The sequence below is a fragment of the Physeter macrocephalus genome, chromosome 3, assembly GCF_002837175.3.
Source record: "Physeter macrocephalus isolate SW-GA chromosome 3, ASM283717v5, whole genome shotgun sequence".
Lineage (NCBI taxonomy): Eukaryota > Metazoa > Chordata > Mammalia > Artiodactyla > Physeteridae > Physeter > Physeter macrocephalus.
In genome coordinates, this window is record NC_041216.1 from 6,930,298 (window position 1) to 6,948,337 (window position 18,040).

Sequence of the window (18,040 nt, forward strand, 5' to 3'; positions counted from 1 at the left end):
GAGCCTGTGCTCCGCAACGGGAGAGGCCACAACAGTGAGAGGCCCACATACCGCAAAAAAAAAAAAAAAAAGACAAAGTGTTAGATTGGATTTTAATTCAGCTCTTTGCTGTTTACAGTGACACATCTAAAACATAAGGAGATGGGTTGAAAGACCATACAAACACTAATCAAAAGAAAGCTGGGACAGCTGCACTAAAATCAGAAGAAGAAAACAAACTTAAGATGACAAACCTTATTAGGGATAGAAAAGGTTAGTACATAAAGATTAAAAGTTCACTCTTCCTGGAAGACACAGCAATTCTAAATCTACATGTACCTAATAAAACACCCTCAAAAAATAGAAAGCAAAATTGACAGAACTGCAGGGCAAAATAGAGAAACCCACTATCATGGGGGTAGATTTGAATACTCACCTCTCCATTATTGGTAGGTCAAATACATATTACTGGTAAGTCAAAGAGGATTTGAGCAATATAACAAGTGGGGTTTAATGGAAGTTTATGGAACTCTGCATCCAACTATACTTCTCAAACACAAATTTTTAAAAATTATTTTAATTGGCCACGTACTAGGTTATAAAGCAAGTCTCAATTCCAAAGAATCAACATCACACAGATCATGTTTTCTAAGTGTAATGCCTTTAAATTAGAATTCAATAACTAACTAATCTGTGGGTTCATTTTTTGGCACACTGTGAAAATACTGTTTCCAAACAAATTACTTAGTAATTGCAAAAGGGGGAATATATTTCAACATGGAGCAATCTTATCCTCGCTATTCTAACCAAGTGATCAAATTTGGCATCAGCAATGGTGAGACACATGGACCTTTTATGACCTTTTATTGACCCTTTAAGCCTTGTGTTGTTATCCAATATAAGGTAGCAAACATCTCCTGTGACATAGTCTTGCTTCCAATGATTAACCCAAATTCAATCAGGCCTCTAGATCTAATGTTGGGTTTATGGAAAGACAATACTGTATGTGAACAAATTAAAAGCAATCAAGAAGAACAAGTCAGGGACTTCTCTGGTGGCACAGTGGATAAGACTCCGCATTCCCAATGCAGTGGGCCCCGGGTTCGATCCGTGCTGAGGGAACTAGATCCCACATGCCTGCCGCCAACTAAGAGTTTGCATGCCACAACTAAGGAGCCCATGAGCCCCAACTAAGGAGCCTGCAAGCCGCAACTAAGGAGCCTGTCTGCCACAACTAAGAGACCCAGCACAACCAAATAAATAAATAAATAAATGAAAGACACCTAGTTCTCAAAAAAAAGAACAAGTCAGACAAATCCCAAATGTGAGACACCTGTAACATACCTGGCCTGGATTCTTCTAAAAAGTCAGTGTTGGGCTTCCCTGGTGGCGCAGTGGTTGCGCGTCCGCCTACCGATGCAGGAGAACCGGGTTCGCGCCCCGGTCTGGGAGGATCCCACATGCCGCGGAGCAGCTGGGCCCGCGAGCCATGGCCGCTGAGCCTGTGCGTCCGGAGCCTGTGCTCCGCAACGGGAGAGGCCACAACAGAGGGAGGCCCGCATACCACAAAAAAATAAAAAAATAAAATAAAATAAAATAAAAGGTCAGTGTTAAAATAACAAAAAGGTTGGGGGGTCTGTTGTTTAATCGGTTAAAAGTGATTAAACTCCATAAAAAACACGTGGAATTCACTAACCTTGATAGGATCTTGGATCAGTAACAGAGACAGGAAGAAAGATAGGGGATGGGGAGAGAAAGAGGGGAAGGAGGGGGAAAATAGCCATAAAAGACATTCTTGGGCCAATTGGGGATTTTTGTATATGGACTGAATATTAAATTATACATGCCTTAAAAAAATATTATACATACCTAAAAAAAGAATTCAATAAGAAACAAAAATTTTTATTCCCCGTACATTTGGAAATTTTAAAGTTTTCTTCTAAGTATAATTCATAAGTCAATGAAGAAATCATAATGGAAATTTTAAAACACTTAGAACAGAATGTTAGTGAAAACAGTGCCTATCAAAACTGTAGGACAGAGCCAAAGAAATATTTCTAGCAAAATGGATATTCTTGAAAATTTCTGTTAGAAAAGATGAAAAGACAAAAAAAATTAATGGACTAAACACCCAACTTAAGAAGTTATAAAAAGAATCATAGAATAAACCCAAAGAAAACAAAACCCCCAAAAAAGCAATGATAAAGCTAAGAAGAGGGCTTCCCTGGTGGCGCAGTGGTTGAGAATCCGCCTGCCGATGCAGGGGACACGGGTTCGTGCCCCGGTCTGGGAAGATCCCAAAAAGAGAAATTAATTAAATCAAAGTAAAGAAAATAGAATTAGTGCAAAGCAAAGCAAAAAAATAAAAAATAAAAACTTGGTATCTTGAAAAGAGTAATAAAGAGACAAATCTCGGGAGTTCCCTGGTGGTGCAGTGGTTAAGAATCCGCCTGCCAATGCAGGGGATACGGGATCCATCCCTGGTCCGGGAAGATCCCACATGCGGCGGAACAACTAAGCCTGAGAGCCACAACTACTGAGCCCGCATACCACAACTACTGAAGCCCGCGCCTAGAGCCCATGCTCCGGAACAGAGAATCCACCGCAATGAGAAGCCCGTGCACCACAACGAAGAGTAGCCCCTGCTCGCCAGAGCTAGAGAAAGCCCGCTTGCGGCAATGAAGACCCAGTGCAGCCAAAAAAAAGAAAAAGAAAAAAAAATTAAAAAAGAAGAAGACAAATCTCTGGCAATATTGATCAATAATAAAAGACAGGTCACCAAAATTTTGTATTAAAAAAATTTTAAGGAACATATTACAAATCCAGAAGAGATTAGAAAGACAGAAAGTGAACATTATGAACAGCTCTGTACCAGGAAACAGATCATTCCAACTTATACAAACTCTTACAGAGAACTGAAGAAGACAGAGCACTTCCCAGCTCATTCTATGGGGACAGTAGAGCCTTGAGTCCAAAACCTAACAAGGAGGGTATGAGAAAGGAATTCACTCAAGAGCACAGATGCAAAAAAATCCTTAGAAAGGGTATAACAACCTAAATCTAGCAGTGCACAATAATGATAATATATTATGGCCAATTTGAGTTTATCCTAGAATTGCAAATATATTTAATATTATAAATCTATAAATGTTATTCATCACATTAACAAATTAATCAAGAAAAACTACATTATCTTTTCAATAGATGCAGTAGGAAACATTGGATATGATAAGTTATTCATGATTTTTTAAAACTCTTAAACTAGGGCTATAAGGGAGACTTCTTTTTTTTCCAGTTTTATTAAAAAATAATTGACGTAATCACTGTACAAGTTTAAGGCATACAGCATGACAGTTTAATTTACATATATTGTGAAATAATTACCACAATAGGTTCAGATAATTTATCTTCTCATATAGATACAATAAAAAGAAGAGAAAGAAAAAAGAAAATTTTTCTTCTTGAGATAAGAATTCTTAGCATTTACTCTCAACAACTTTCCTATGTATTTCCTATATATATAGCTACAGTCATCATGTGTTGTACATTACACCCCTAGTACTTATTTATCTTATAACTGGAAGTTTGTACCTTTTGACAGTCTTCCTCCATTTCCCCTGGAAATTTTTTAAATAATAAAGGTTATCTACCCAAAACCTTTAGAAAACTTTATTCTTAATGGGAAATATTACTATTTCCTTTAAAATAATAAATAAGACAAAGATGCTCACTATCACTGCTTCTCTTCAAAGCCAAACTGGTAGTCCTAGCCAGTGTAGTAAGACAAGAAAATGAAATAAAACACATAAAGGTCAGAAGGAAAGAAATGTGTATCATGCACAGACTACATGTTTATTTACAAAGAAAACCCAAAAATCTACAAATGATGTGTTAGAAAAAGAGATTTAACACCGTTGCTAAATTTTTAAACAATGTATAACATTGTTTACTAAAGGCGGAATCTTTATGACCTCAGAACAAGACAGGCTTTCTTCAATAAGGTAAAAAGCGACAACCATAATAGAAAATATTCATAAATTCAATGACATTAAAATTAAGAAATTTCATCCAACAAGACATCACAAAGAAAATGAAAAGACAAGCCACCAACTGGGGGAAATTATTTGCAGCATACACAACTGACAACCCAGTTAAAAACATGAGCAAAAGACATGAACTGGCATTTCTCAGAAGTGTAACATGAAAGACTAATCAACGTATGAAAAGAAGATCAACCTTATTAATAATCAGTAAAATGCAAATTAAGACAACATGAGCTACAATTTTACACCATGCTGGCAAAAATGAAGAAGTCTGACACCACCAAGGGCTGGTAAGGATCTGGATCAACAGGAACTTTTACACTCGGCTGGTGGGAATGTAACTTAGTACAAGCATGTTGGAAAACAAGATTGTGCCAATTGTAAGTTTGAACTTTTATATATCCTACTTGCCCAGCAATTCTTCTAAAGAAACTCATGAACTTATGCCTCAAGAGAGATATATAAGAATATCCCTAGTAGGAAAAAAATGGAAACTACCTTAACATCTAATAAGAAATGGGTAAAACTATTTTTGGTGTAGCTACATAATTAAAAAATGCAAATGCTTCAATCACCCATAGCAACATGGCAGAAACATAATGCTGAGAGAAAAAAATCAAGTTGCAGAAGACTGCATTCAGTATGATAGCATTGTTATAAAGTTCAAAAACAATCAAATCAAATAATATATTGTTTATAGAAACATACATATGTGATAACTATATTTTTAAATAGAAAGGAAGTAATAGAAACAAAACTCAAGATAATGGTTACCTCTGGGGGCTGAGGAGACAGGGAGGTAGAATAGGAAGAAATTTACAAGTGGATGAAAAGACATGGGTGATGTCCTAGATCTGTGCAGTAATACAGTAACCATATCCAATCTGTGCAGTAATACAGTAACCATAAACCACACGTGGTTATTTTGATTTGTATTTAAATTAATTAAAATTAAATAAAATTTAAAATTCAGTTCCTCAAGTCATGCCAGCCAAATTTCAAGTGCTAAATAGCCACATGTGGCCAGTGGCTACTCTACTGGACAGCACAGATTTACAGAACATTTCCATCAACATAGAAAGTTCTATTGGACACGTCTGTTCTAGACCAGAGTTTGGCAAACTTTTTTGTAAAGGGCCAGATGGTAAACTTTTTTGCTTTGCAGAACATAGGGCTCTATCACAACTACTCAACTCTGCTGTTGTACCTCAAAGGCAGCCACAGACTATATGTAAATAAATGGATGTGATTGTGAGCCAATAAATCCTTATTTACCAAAACAGGCTGGGCCAAATTGGGTTTGTTGAGCCCCGTTCTAGACCCCTGTTCTAGTTGGGTGATTGATTGGTAGATGATTATTTTATTATTACATAATTTTCAAGCATTCTTACATATCAAATATTACATAATACATTTTAAAGTACATATCTAGGGACAATTGGTGAAATCTGAATAAGAGCTGTAGATTAGATAATATTATTGTAACAATGTTAATTTCCTGATTTTCATCATCATACTGTGACCAGGCAAGAGAATATCCTTGTTTCTAGGAAATACACAGTGGGAGTTACTTATGGGTAATGCAGGATCATGTGCCATTTACTCTCAAATGGTTCAGAAAAAAAATCGCATGTGTATATGCATGTATATATCAAAAGATCACAGATCAGGTAGCTTAAACAACAGAAATTTATTTTCTCATAGTTGTAGAGGCTGGAAGTCTAAGATCAAGGTTTTGGCAGAGTTGGTTCCTTCTGAGGCCTCTCCCCTTGTCTTGCAGATGGCCGCCTTCTCCCTGTGTCCTCACATGGTCTTTTCACTGTATGTGAGCATCCCTGGTGTCTCTTCCTCTTCTCATAGAGACACCAGTCATATTGGATTAGGGCCCTCTAATAATGGCCTCATATTAACTCAATCACCTCTTTAAAGCCCCTATCTCCAAATATACTCACTCTCTGCTAGGGGTTGAAACTTCAAGATATGAATTTGGGGGGACACAATTCAGCCCATAATAGCTAGATAGATGATAAATTTGGTAAAATGTTAAGGATTTGGATGAAGGGGAGACAGAAGTTTTCTGTACTATTCTTGCAACTTTTCTACAAACCTGAATGATCTCAAAATTAAGAACTTAAAAACACATACATATATAACTATATACACTTCCAATAAGGCTAAAAGTTACAATTACAATTTTGCAATGGTATATATGTTATTATTCAATTAAAATTTTACTTTAAAAATCCATTGGGGCTTCCCTGGTGGCACAGTGGTTAACAGTACACCTGCCAATGCAGGAGACACGGGTTCGAGCCCTGGTCCGGGAAGATCCCACGTGCCATGGAGCAGCTAAGCCCATGCGCCACAACCACTGGGCTTCTGTACTATTCTTGCAACTTTTCTACAAACCTGAATGATCTCAAAATTAAGAACTTAAAAACACATACATATATAACTATATACACTTCCAATAAGGCTAAAAGTTACAATTACAATTTTGCAATGGTATATATGTTATTATTCAATTAAAATTTTACTTTAAAAATCCATTGGGGCTTCCCTGGTGGCACAGTGGTTAACAGTACACCTGCCAATGCAGGAGACACGGGTTCGAGCCCTGGTCCGGGAAGATCCCACGTGCCATGGAGCAGCTAAGCCCGTGCGCCACAACCACTGAGCCTGCGCTCTAGAGCCCGCAAGCCGCAACTACTGAGCCCGTGTGCCACAACTACTGAAGCCTGTGCACCTAGAGCTCATGCTCCACAACAAGAGAAGCCACCGCAATGAGAAGCCCACACACTGCAACGAGAGTAGCCCCCCCTCGCCGCAACTAGAGAAAGCCCGCGCGCAGCAACAAAGACCCAACACAGCCAAAAATAATAAATAAATTAAATAAATTAATTAAAACTTTAATTAATTAAAAATTAAAAATCCGTTAAGTCAAAAGGAATAGGAGGCTGATGTTGGCAAATCCAGCAGCGCAGCTGAGTCAAGAGAGGACTGGGAAGAATCTGGTGATCAGAAGGTTGTGGGTGATCTGGAGACAGACATTCCTTTGGGGTGATGGGGTGGAAGCCGGGTTCAGCTGGGCAGTAAGGAAGTGGAAATAGCAAATGCTGACAACTCTTTACAGTCATTTGGCTGTGAATGGGAGGAGAAAGATAGGGTAGTACCAAAAAGGAAATTATGTTGAAGGAATGGAAGAAACTGGATCATGGTGCAGTGCTGCTGGCAGAGCCACGCAGCATGAAAAGCCCAGAAGCAGCATAGCGTAGACGTAGTGGGCATGCATACAGGATCTGGAGTCAAGCTTCCAGGGCTCAGAACCAGATCTCAGCTCTGCCATTTGCCAGCTGTCTCTCAGTTTTCCCATCTTTGGTATGGGTGATAGTGATAACAGACTCTACCCCATAGAACAGCCATAAAGATTAGATACATTAATGAATGCAAAGTGTTTAAAGCAGAGCACAGCACCCAGGAAGCACTCAGTAGAGGAAGTTATGGTAGTTATTATTAGTACAAAAGCAGGGGGAGAAATGGTGGTGATTGCTGCGGAAGTGAAAGGAACTTGGAAGAAGGGTGGAAGGAGAAGTTGGTTTTGGACCATGGGAGAGATTCCTCATTTTGGAAAAGGCCAGGATAGGCATGTTTGGGGGTCAGAAAATCAAAGTTAGACTCTCTTATTGGCCAGTTGAGAATTGGTGGGGGGGAACTCTTGCAAAGGGATCAGAAGCATCGAAGGGAGAGTTTGGGGACAGAGGACAAGAACAGAGCTTGAGGGATGGCTGAGAGCCCAGGAGAACCCGTAGCCAGGACCAGGCTCCTGCCTGATCTTCCATGAGCGTCTTCTCAGGCCCGCCACCAGGACAGGGTGGGCTGGGGAGGGGGAGACAGCCAATGACAGCACGATCCATGAGGTTCTTCTGACCAGGGAGGAGGGAGGACAGGGCTGCAAAGGCACTGAGGGTACAGGTCAGAGAGTCATCAGTGAGTTATTGCTGGGCTGCTGAGGGAGAAGGAAAGGAAGAAAGGTGAGGAGGAGGCTGACAGATGAGGACACGGAGGAACCAAGGCTGGAGGCCTCTCTGCGCTCAGAGTGCAGGAGCTATGCGGGAGCGGTGAGAGCTAGATGGAGGGAGAGGTGTGGGCAAAGAGACAGGTGATGGAGTGTGAGGTTTTAGAGGTTGAGCAGTTCCAGGTGACACTGAGGTCCGTGGTGTGACCACAGCATTGGTAGCTAAAAGGGAAAAGCCACGAGGTGACTGGTCAAGGAACTGAAGAACCCAGGTGTGGGTGCATCACCCATGTGGCTGATAAGGCGCCCCCAGATGGTGGCAGGGTGGCCGAGGAGAGGAAGACCATGAGGCAGGCACCCAAGTCATGAGTGAGCGGAGGTCAGCAGAAGAGAGGGACGGGGAAAGTAGAGGGTGAAACAGCTCCACGGGCAAAGGCTTCAGATGAGGGCCCAGGAGCCACGTCTGGATGCAACCCTGGGATCAAGAGGAAATCCCACCATATTCCTGGCCCCTGTCGTACCTGGAGCTTGGGAGAAGGAGCTGCCTCCTTTCATAAGGGCCACAGGGAGGTAGTGTGGGAGGGATGGGAGGCCGGCAGAGGTTCTGTGAAGAGTCTAAGGGTGTGGAAGTTTTGCTTCTACAAAAAATACTTGCTGGATTGATGAGCGGGTGGGCAGATGGGTGAATGAATGGGTGGGTGTGATGGATAGACAGTGGATGGATAGACAGTGGATGGATGGATGAGGGGGTGGATAGATGAGTGAGGGGGTGGATAAATGAGTGAGTGGATGGGTAGATGGATGGATGGATGGACCAGTGAGTGAGAGGATGAATGGAAAGAAGAGTGAGATGGTGGGACATGCATGTTGGTGGCAGGAGGATGTGAATAAATAAGTGAATGAATTGAATGACCTGGACATTCCAGGAAACATAGCAGAACAGCCTGGGAGGTCAGAGAGGTGACAGAGCTAATAGGCCAGGCCTTGCCCCAGGAGTCTACACCACTCATTAGAACACCTGTAACCACAGAAGGTTGCAAAAGCCACCATCCCTCTACTCCCTGGGAGCCCCCAGCCTAAAGGCTCACCCGGGGGCAAAAGCCTCCATCTGTGGCCCCTGAGTCTAGACTGGAGGGACAGAGGACACAGGACTAAGGGAACAGACTGGCTACATCTGATGACCCCTCTTCCCTCTCAGGATCCAGGCCAGGGACCCCAGGAAGCAGCAGAAGAATGCAGACCCTAGGTTCTCATCACAGAAGTTATGGCCCTGCCTTCACCTCTCTCTTGCCTTAACCATGTTATTTGACTTCTCCTGGCTACGCCTCCTGGCAAGATTTTGAGGAAAAATGTCCCTGTCTTCTCCCTTCTACCTGCCCACCCCAATGCATGGGGACATGAACCAGCTGCCTGGATCCAGCTACCTCATTTAAGGAAGCCCACGATCAGGGCAGAAGCTGGCCCTGCCTGGGGACTCTCTGCCAGCCACAGGGTTGCAGAACAGATAGGTTTCCTCCAAGCCAAGATAAGCATCTGAGCTTTATCTCACCTCAGCCTCTGATTCCACCACCACCACCAGGACCATACCCCCCACCCAGACACACCATGGCAGGCCAAGGCCGGGAGAGCAGAGATAAGGCCCTCCTGGCCAGCAGACCACAAGCAGCAGATGGGGCCGGGGAGGGAGGGGGTGTCTTCCCTTTTGCCCACCCAAAGCTAGAATTCTGCTTCCTTCCCTAGAAGCAGGCCCTCCAGGAGAGCATCTGGGCAGCCATCCTAGCCTCTTCACAGGTTGGGTCCCTGCATACGGCCCTCCAGCATTCAGCATTGATTACGTCCTAATTGATTTATCTCTCATTTGGGGCACCAATCAAAGGCAGAAAATCCTGCCAATCTGAGCACCAGGGAAGCAGGAGAGTGCAGTATGGGCTGCCACTGGGTGGAAAAGACTCTTCCAGATCCCTTGGCAGGTAAACTGATGATCACTGGTGATCCCTCCAGCCTGAAGACCCAGGTCCAACGTCCAAACTGCTCAGCACCCTTTCACAGACACCTCCTCCATGCCAGGCCCATGCTGGAAACTGGGGTCACAGATCCAGTTCAGGGCTTCACAGAGCACCTGGGAACCCAGATGAGCAGCACCTAACCCAGCCTGGGAAATCCAGGGAGGCTTCACAGAGGAGGTGACATTTCAGCTGGATTTTTAAAGGATGAAAGGGATTTCTTCAGACACAAAAATAAGGGGGATGGGCATTCTGAGCAGAGGGAAGAGTGTTGGAAAGCCCTGGAGCCTCAAAAAAGCAGCACATGATTGGACAGTGATGGTAAATGGAATGGCTGGGGTTTCAGGCCCCTAAGGGGAGGAGGAGGTTGGAAAGGGAGTATGAAGAGATGAGGCTCCAGCATCAGGGAGGATTAAGGGCTGGCGACGAAGGGACTCAAAGGCCATGAGGAGGACTTGGAACTTTATCCCATGGGCAGTGAGGAACCAATGGAGGGTTTTCAGTTGGTCAGTGACATGCTGGGCATTGTGTTTTCGAAGAAGCCCTCCAGATGAGTATAAGAAGGGTGGTATCCCAGGGACGAAGGCAGGGAGACTGGGAGGAGGTCGTTGCCATCATTCTGAAGAGTAATGATGGTGGCCTAACTCCTGCCATGGCAGTGAGGTGGGAGAGAAGGGGCAGAACCCACAGGAAAGGGTGACAGGCCAGATGTGGGGCATAAGGAGCAGGGAGGAGTCCAGGCCAAATCCAGGTTTCCAGATGCCCGGACAGAAAAGCAGGTTTTCAGGAGAAAAAGTGGAGGAGCTCAGGTGGGGGCATGTTTAGTTGGGGCATCTGTGGAGTATTAGGGGGAGATGGGGGTCTGAGAGGCAGGACCGTGAGATGCTGCCCGAGGTGGTGCAGAGTCAATGTCATCTCCGGGTCTAGGATGCAGCCCTGACCCCACCACCAACTACCACTATTCCCAGGCGCGTGCTACCTCTTCCTACCTCTTTAACATCCTTCATACACACTGTTCCCATTCCAGCCTCCATGCCTTTGTTCTTGCTGTTCCTCTGCCCTGAATACCCTTCCTTCCTCTGTACAAATCCCACTCATCCCTTAAGTTCCAGCTGGAGTTCCACCACAACCCAGGGGCTGGAGCAAAGATCCAGGGTCAGAGGTGGGGTGGGGGTCGAAAGAGAGGTAGTGAGTGTGGCAGAAAATGCAGAGACCTGATTTAGAGCCCAGCTCTGCAGAGAGCTGGCTGTGTGACATGGGGCTGGTCACTTTCCCTCTCTGGGCCTCAGTTTCCTAACCTTTCAGAGGAGAATAAGGAAAGATCCTTGTCCTCAGGGAGCTCAGAGTCTAGACAGGGCCATAAGGTAAAACATGACCTGTGAATTTCGAGGTCTATCAAATGCCCAGAGTATGCAAATAAGGGAAAAGTTTATGGAGAAAGACTTAGTGGCATTTTCTCTCAGCCTTCAAGAATGGGTAAAATTTCAACAAGCAGAGAAGGAGGTGGAGGAGGGCACTCCAGGAAGGGAGGACAGCCTGAGCCAAGGCTGGGAGGCAGAACGTTCAGGGTGTGTTCAAGGAAGAATGAGTGTCCAGATTCTGGTTCCTTCTGAGTCAACAGCTCAGGCGATTTTTGTAAGCGGGCAGCCCAAGCTGGGCAGCCTCCAGTAAACACCTGTTTGCACAATCGAGGTCACACACGGGGGCGTGTTTGCACAATGACCTGTTTGCACAATCTCAGCCGACTGCTGTATTCCAGCCAAACCAGCCCCTGGCGAACGAGCAGAGCCTCCGCTTCTGGACACTCACCCTGGCTGGCCCACCTGGCCTCTGCCTGCAGAAACAGAAACCACCCAACCTGCAGTAGGGCTGCTGAGCATGGGGTTCCCCATCCACTGCAGAACTCCTTGACTGGGGTTTCCAGCCCCCAGAGGCCACCCAGTCTGAGGGAGAAGGGGGCGGGGCAGGAGAGCTGGAGGAGGAAGTATCCACAAAGCAGACACTAGGTGTGAGGGAGGGGTTGACTTCACAGCTGTCTCGTGCTTTCCAGCTCACCAGAGTAAACATTTATTGAGCGTTTACTGTGAGCCTGGCTCTGTCTCATAAGCCTCACATGCATTAGTTCACTGATTTCTCTCAAGGATCCCCTGAAGTAAATACTGACATTATCCCCGTTTTAAAGATGATGAGACGGAGGCTCAGAGAGGTCAAACAACTTGCCCAGGGCCACAAGGCATTAAGTGGGAAGTCGAAGCAGTCTACTCCTCACCCTCTGCTCTTAGCCTATCTGCTAATGCTTCTTACCTAAGGAAAGTTTTCCCTTAAGTCTAATTTTCATTTCAGCTGTGGCAGCTCCATTGCCTTGTGCAGGTCCTCAGTGGAGAATGGAGCACAGATAAGATCAGTAGAGTCTTGCTCTGACATACTGAACTCTGCAGAGCGGAAAGAAAGTAAGGAATTTTCCTGAACCTCTACCACGTGCTTGTTACCATGCTAGGCTCCGTACCTCCCATAGCTCATTTAATCCTCACAAAACCCCTGGGAGGAGTTATTACCCCTGTGGCAGATAAGGAAACTGAGGCTTGGAGAGGGTAAACAGCTTCTCCAAAGTCTGCAGTCCAGTAGATCTGCACTGAGAATTCTGGGTGCCCTGTGCTGAGGCTGCAGGCAGAGAAGAGAACGTGGTTTCTGCCCTCAAGGAGCACACAGTCTAATGAAGGAAGCAGACTGCCAACAGCCGCTGCAGCATTACAGCATCACCAAGGAGGGAGGGCACCCGACCCAGCCCGGAGAGATGCTCAGGGCAGGCAAGGTGCCTGAGCGGGGGCAGAGCCAGGACTTGGCCAGCCGGAGGTGACAGGGGCGGAGCCCCGGAGGGAGGCAGCAATGTGTCCAGGTGAGGGGTGGGGAGACCTGACAAAGGCAGAGAGAGGAGATGAATTTCTGAGTTCTTGATAAGCCTGAGAGCTCCATCAAGGCAGAAACTAGGGCTGCTTTTGCTCACCATCATGCGCCTGCAACCTACTTGAGGAACAAGTTTTCTGAATGATGAACAAAAGGCCCATTCTCCTTCATTAGGAACTGACTGGATGTGACAGTGTGGGGGAGGGGCATGAAGAATGACTCCTGCGTCCCTGGGTTGGGGGACTTGGGGGTGATATAATTTACCAAGATGAGGTTTGCAGGGATTGGGGACAGGTTTGGTGAAGTGGAGGGAAGATGCATCCATTCAATCGTTCACTCAACAAATATTATGTATTGAGGGCTCCCTATGTGACAGACAGTGTTGAAGACCCTGGAGATAAAGTTGGTTTTGTTTTTGTTTTTTAATTTTATTTATTTATTTATTTATTTATTTATTGGCTGCGTTGGGTCTTTGTTGCTGCACACAGGCTTTCTCTAGTTGCGGTGAGAGGGAGCTACTCTTCGTTGTGGTGTGCGGGCTTCTCATTGCGGTGGCTTCTCTTGTTGTGGAGCACGGGCTCTAGGCACGCAGGCTCAGTAGTTGTGGCGTACAGGCTTAGTTGCTCCGTGACATGTGGGATCTTCCCGGACCAGGGCTCGAACCCGCGTCCCCTGCATTGGCAGGCGGATTCTTAACCACTGCGCCACCAGGGAAGTCCCTGGAGATCAAGTTCTAAACAAAACAGACTAAAACCCTTGCCCTCGTGGAGCTTCCATTCTAGTGGGAGGTGGGGCTGGGGGCAGCCAGTGTCAGATGGTGAAAAGGGTAATATTAGGGGGGAAAGAGAGCTAGAGAGTGAGGGGTGGTTGCAATTTTTTTAAAGGGTGGTCAGAGAAGGCCTCAATGAGAAAATGACATTTGAGCAAAAAACCCAAAGAAGGGGAGGGAGTGACCCATAGAGTGATTTGGGGGAAAAGAGTCCAGGCAGAGGAAACAGCAAGTGCAAAGGCCCAGAGGCAGGAGGGAGCCTAACAAGTCCAAGAAATAACAAGGACAACAGATTGGCTAGAGCAGAGCAGCAAGGGGGAGAATAATCAGAGGAGAGGGGCCAGGGAGGGAACCTGCCCCGGGTTGAGTAGGGCTTTGTAGGTCATTGAAAGGGCTTTGACTTTGAGTGAGATGAGAGCCCTTGGGAGTTTGGGACAGAGGATGACATGAATTGACTTTTGTTTGATCAGTACCACACTGGCTGCTGGAGGAACAATAGACAGGTCCGGGGGGGATGGAAGTAGGAGACCAGGGAGGGGCCACTGCAACGAATCAGGTGAGAGAAAGGATGGCTTAGAGCTGGCTGGTATTGGTATAAGTGATATTTATATGTTCCAATTTTTCATCAGGAAAATATCCAAACATATGGCCAAGTTGAACTTTACAGTGAATACCTATCTACCCAGGATTCTGGTTATATATATATATATATATATATATATTTTTTTTTTTTTTTTTCCGATATGCGGGCCTCTCAGTGTTGTGGCCTCTCCTGTTGCGGAGCACAGGCTCCGGACATGCAGGCCCAGCGGCCATGGCTCACGGGCCCAGCCGCTCCGCGGCATGTGGGATCTTCCCTGACCGGGGCACGAGCCTGTGTCCCCTGCATCGGCAGGCGGACTCTCAACCACTGCACCACCAGGGAAGCCCCTCTGGTTATATTTTGAAAGAAGAGTCAGTGGGATTTGTTGAGCACCTGAGCCTTCTGGGACACCTCGGGCAGGTTGCTGCAGACAGTTGGCTATTTCTTACTGGAATGAGAACTGGAGCCCAGGTCTGCCCTATCACAACAGACTCAGAAACCCACTTGTTCTAAAAAGGATCATATGTTATAAACACTCTGCTAGTCTGTTGGTACCTAATCTTTATTGCATCATAAACCCAATAAGCTGTGAACAGTCTGAACCCTCTTTAGACAAATGCACAGAAAATTATTTGTAAACAGTTGCAGAGGAATTGTGAAAGACATAAAATGTAGTCTCTTTCACTCAATGAACCAATATTGAGTTTGGCACAATCACTGCGAGTTAACGTTACTAATCTCTAGGGAGCCTGTGAAGACCAGAGCCTCACAGGTAATCCCCTGCCTTGTCCCCAGAGTCTGCATTCCTCTGTCTGTGTGGCCTTTGGGCAACAGTAAGGAACATGCCATGCAGAGGGAGTGGGGCGGAAGGTACTGTGTTACAGAATTCCCTGTAACCTGGAGGACACCCCTCTGCATATTGGGAGGATCAGGGCCCCAAGGCTAGTGCTAAAAAGAGGCTTAGGGCCGAGCGAGCCTTCGAGCCAGGGTCTGTCTCCAAGTGATGCTCCCCCAGGGCAGGGGGGTGCGGGGGCATGGGAATGGCACCCAGGCGGGTTGGAGCCTGGGCCCTGCCAGCCTCAGAGCTTTGAGGTCAGGAAATCCGGAGGCAGAGGAGGGGGACAACGTTGCCACATCCCTCTCTGCCCCTTTAAGACCCCCGAGGCAGGAAGGCTGCCCGGGCCCCACCAGCTTCCCTCCTGGGCTCCTTCCTGGGAGGAAGGGGCTGCCCGTGCCAGCTTCGACAGTGCAAGGGCGGGAAGGAGGCTGGGCAGGTGTTGCAATCCGCGGCCCCTGCGCCTGTCAGAGGCCGAGCCATTAACGACAGGGCTGGGGAGAGCAGCCGGGCAGTGGCTGTTTTCAGGAACTTGCCTTGAATAGGAGAGCAGAGACCAGGGAGGCCAGGCGGGCGCCCGGCCGCAGGCTCCAGCGTGAGTAGGGGAGCCCCAGGGAGGGCTGGGCCTTGGGCTCGAGGGGACCCTGGAGTGCCGGTTACGCTCCCCCAGCTCTGTCAAGGGTGTGCGTATGCAGGGGGCCTGGGAGCAGAGCTCCTGCCTTTAGGATTTGTCCCTTGGAACCAAGAGCCCCGGACACTGAGTTACTTTTCCCAGGGTGCCCCTACTTTTCTTTGCATTGGGGAAGTCACAAACAGGCAAATATCTCTTTGAGGACACTGATCTGGGCTCAAGAAAGGGCTGGACTCAGGGAAGGGCATACTCATTGCCCCTCTCCCCGTCACTCTCTCTCAGAACCTATGTCTTAACTGGTCCTGGTCTCCATCCCTGTCTATTTCACTCTCCATCTCTCTTTCCTCCTCAGCCCCTCTCTGTCTTGCCACGCCTCTGAGCTTCTCTCTGTCTGTCTCAGAGTCTCTCTGTGCCTCCCTTTTTGTCTCTCACGGTTCCCTTTGTCTCTTGAATCTTAAAATCTCGAGTATCTCTTGCTTCTCGGCCTCTGAGTGCCTCGGTCTCTGTGTATCAGCATTCTTGTCTCCGGCTCTTTTCTCTCTCCTGCCTCAGTCTTTATCTCTGTGAGTCTCTCTCCATCGTTTTGGTCTGTGTATCTCACTTTCCTACTTTTTCTGCTTGTCTCTCTCTGTCTGAACCACATCTGGAAAGTCCTCTCCCTTTGTTCATTCCCAGCCTCCTCCTCCCCCCAAGCCTCTTTCCATGGAGAGAATCTCCACGTGAAGGGGACGAGAGAGGGGTGTGAACTGGAGAAGGTTGAGTGTGATGGGAGGGAAAGGAGAGGAAAGCAGAAAGGGGGGGGGGTGCGGTGCAGTGACCCCAGGGGCCAGTGTGGTGTGCTGGGACTCAGAGAGAGGCCAGAGAGTGAGCCGAGATGGCTGGAGAAAGAGGGGAGACTGGGGGGCCAAGGAGCAGGGGACTCAGAAATGGGGCTTTGAAATGTGCGGTGTGACACAGACAAAAGCAAGGTGGCAGTCCTAGGAGGCTGTGACCACGCAGACTGTAAGCAGGGGAGGGAGGCACTAAACTATGCTGATTCCACGAGGCGGTGTCCCGCTTTATGGCGCGTGAAAAGAACATGGTTATTGAGTGCTTCCTCTGTGCAGGCTCCGTATTAAGTGCTTTTATCACGGACCATCTCATTTCATCCTCACCACAACCCTGAGAAGTGGGTGCTATTGTTATCCCTCTTCCACAGATGGGGTAACTGAGGCTCAGAAAAGTGAAGTAACTTGTCCAAGGTCACCAAGCTGGTAAGTGGCGGAACCGGGGTTCAGACCAGGTGGTCTGAGTCAGGGCTGGGCCCCCAGAGAGTGAGACCATGCTCTACCTGGCCCCAGATCCCACTCAGCTGGGGTAGGGAGCACCCAGGGCTGCCATGGGGAACCAGGGACTGATGCCAAACGTGCCAACCCTTGGCAACCGTGGGAGAGGATGCCTGGGCCCCTGGGGGTTTGAGGTTGCATTGCCCACTCTGGACAGGAGCCAATGGAGAGGAATGAAGTGGTACTTCGCTGGGCAGGAGGGCTGGGATATGATCAAAAATACATGGAGATGGGCACCAGTGTCCCAAGATCTGGGCCAAGGAGGCTAAATCTTCCCCAACAAGTGTGCATGGTAGATAATCATACTGGCATGCTGTAAGAAGAAAGTTGCCAACCACTGATAGATAGACTGGGGTGCTCTGAACAGTTGTGCAGGTTTCTCACTGCACAAAGTTGCCCAGCAAGCGGAGGTTGAAATTCAGCCTGTTCTCTAGTTGCCAGGTCCTAGTGTGGGGCTGCATTCGTCCAGAGGAAGGGGCGCTTTTTTCTTGATTTGCAAAAAGGTGACTTATGGGCTAGCATTCACCTGGTGTCCTGATACTGCAACTTAGTATTGGTCTTAGTATCCTTAGACCAGTATTCCTGATACTGGTCTAAGGATAGACCAGGGGTTTAAGTAAGACCCAGGCAGGCAGGAATAGCCTTGGGTAACTGGGCATTTCTTATTCTCACCTCTGTCTTGGAGGGAGAGAAAAGGGAGAGGAGTTTAATTCTTTCTGAGCACAGGGGATCAGCTGAGACACCACCTACATGTATGTGTTCATGTATGTACAGGCTGGTGATTCCCGCTGACCTGTCACCAAGCACGTCAATTAGCGCTGGAGGATCAGGTGTCTGGCCCCAAGACCTCAATGGGAGCAGAGTGGAAAGGCTGGAAGCCCAACCCAGCGGTAGAAACCTATGCATACTTCCTGAGACTAATGAACTAATTAGAGGGAACTAATGCTCCCTCC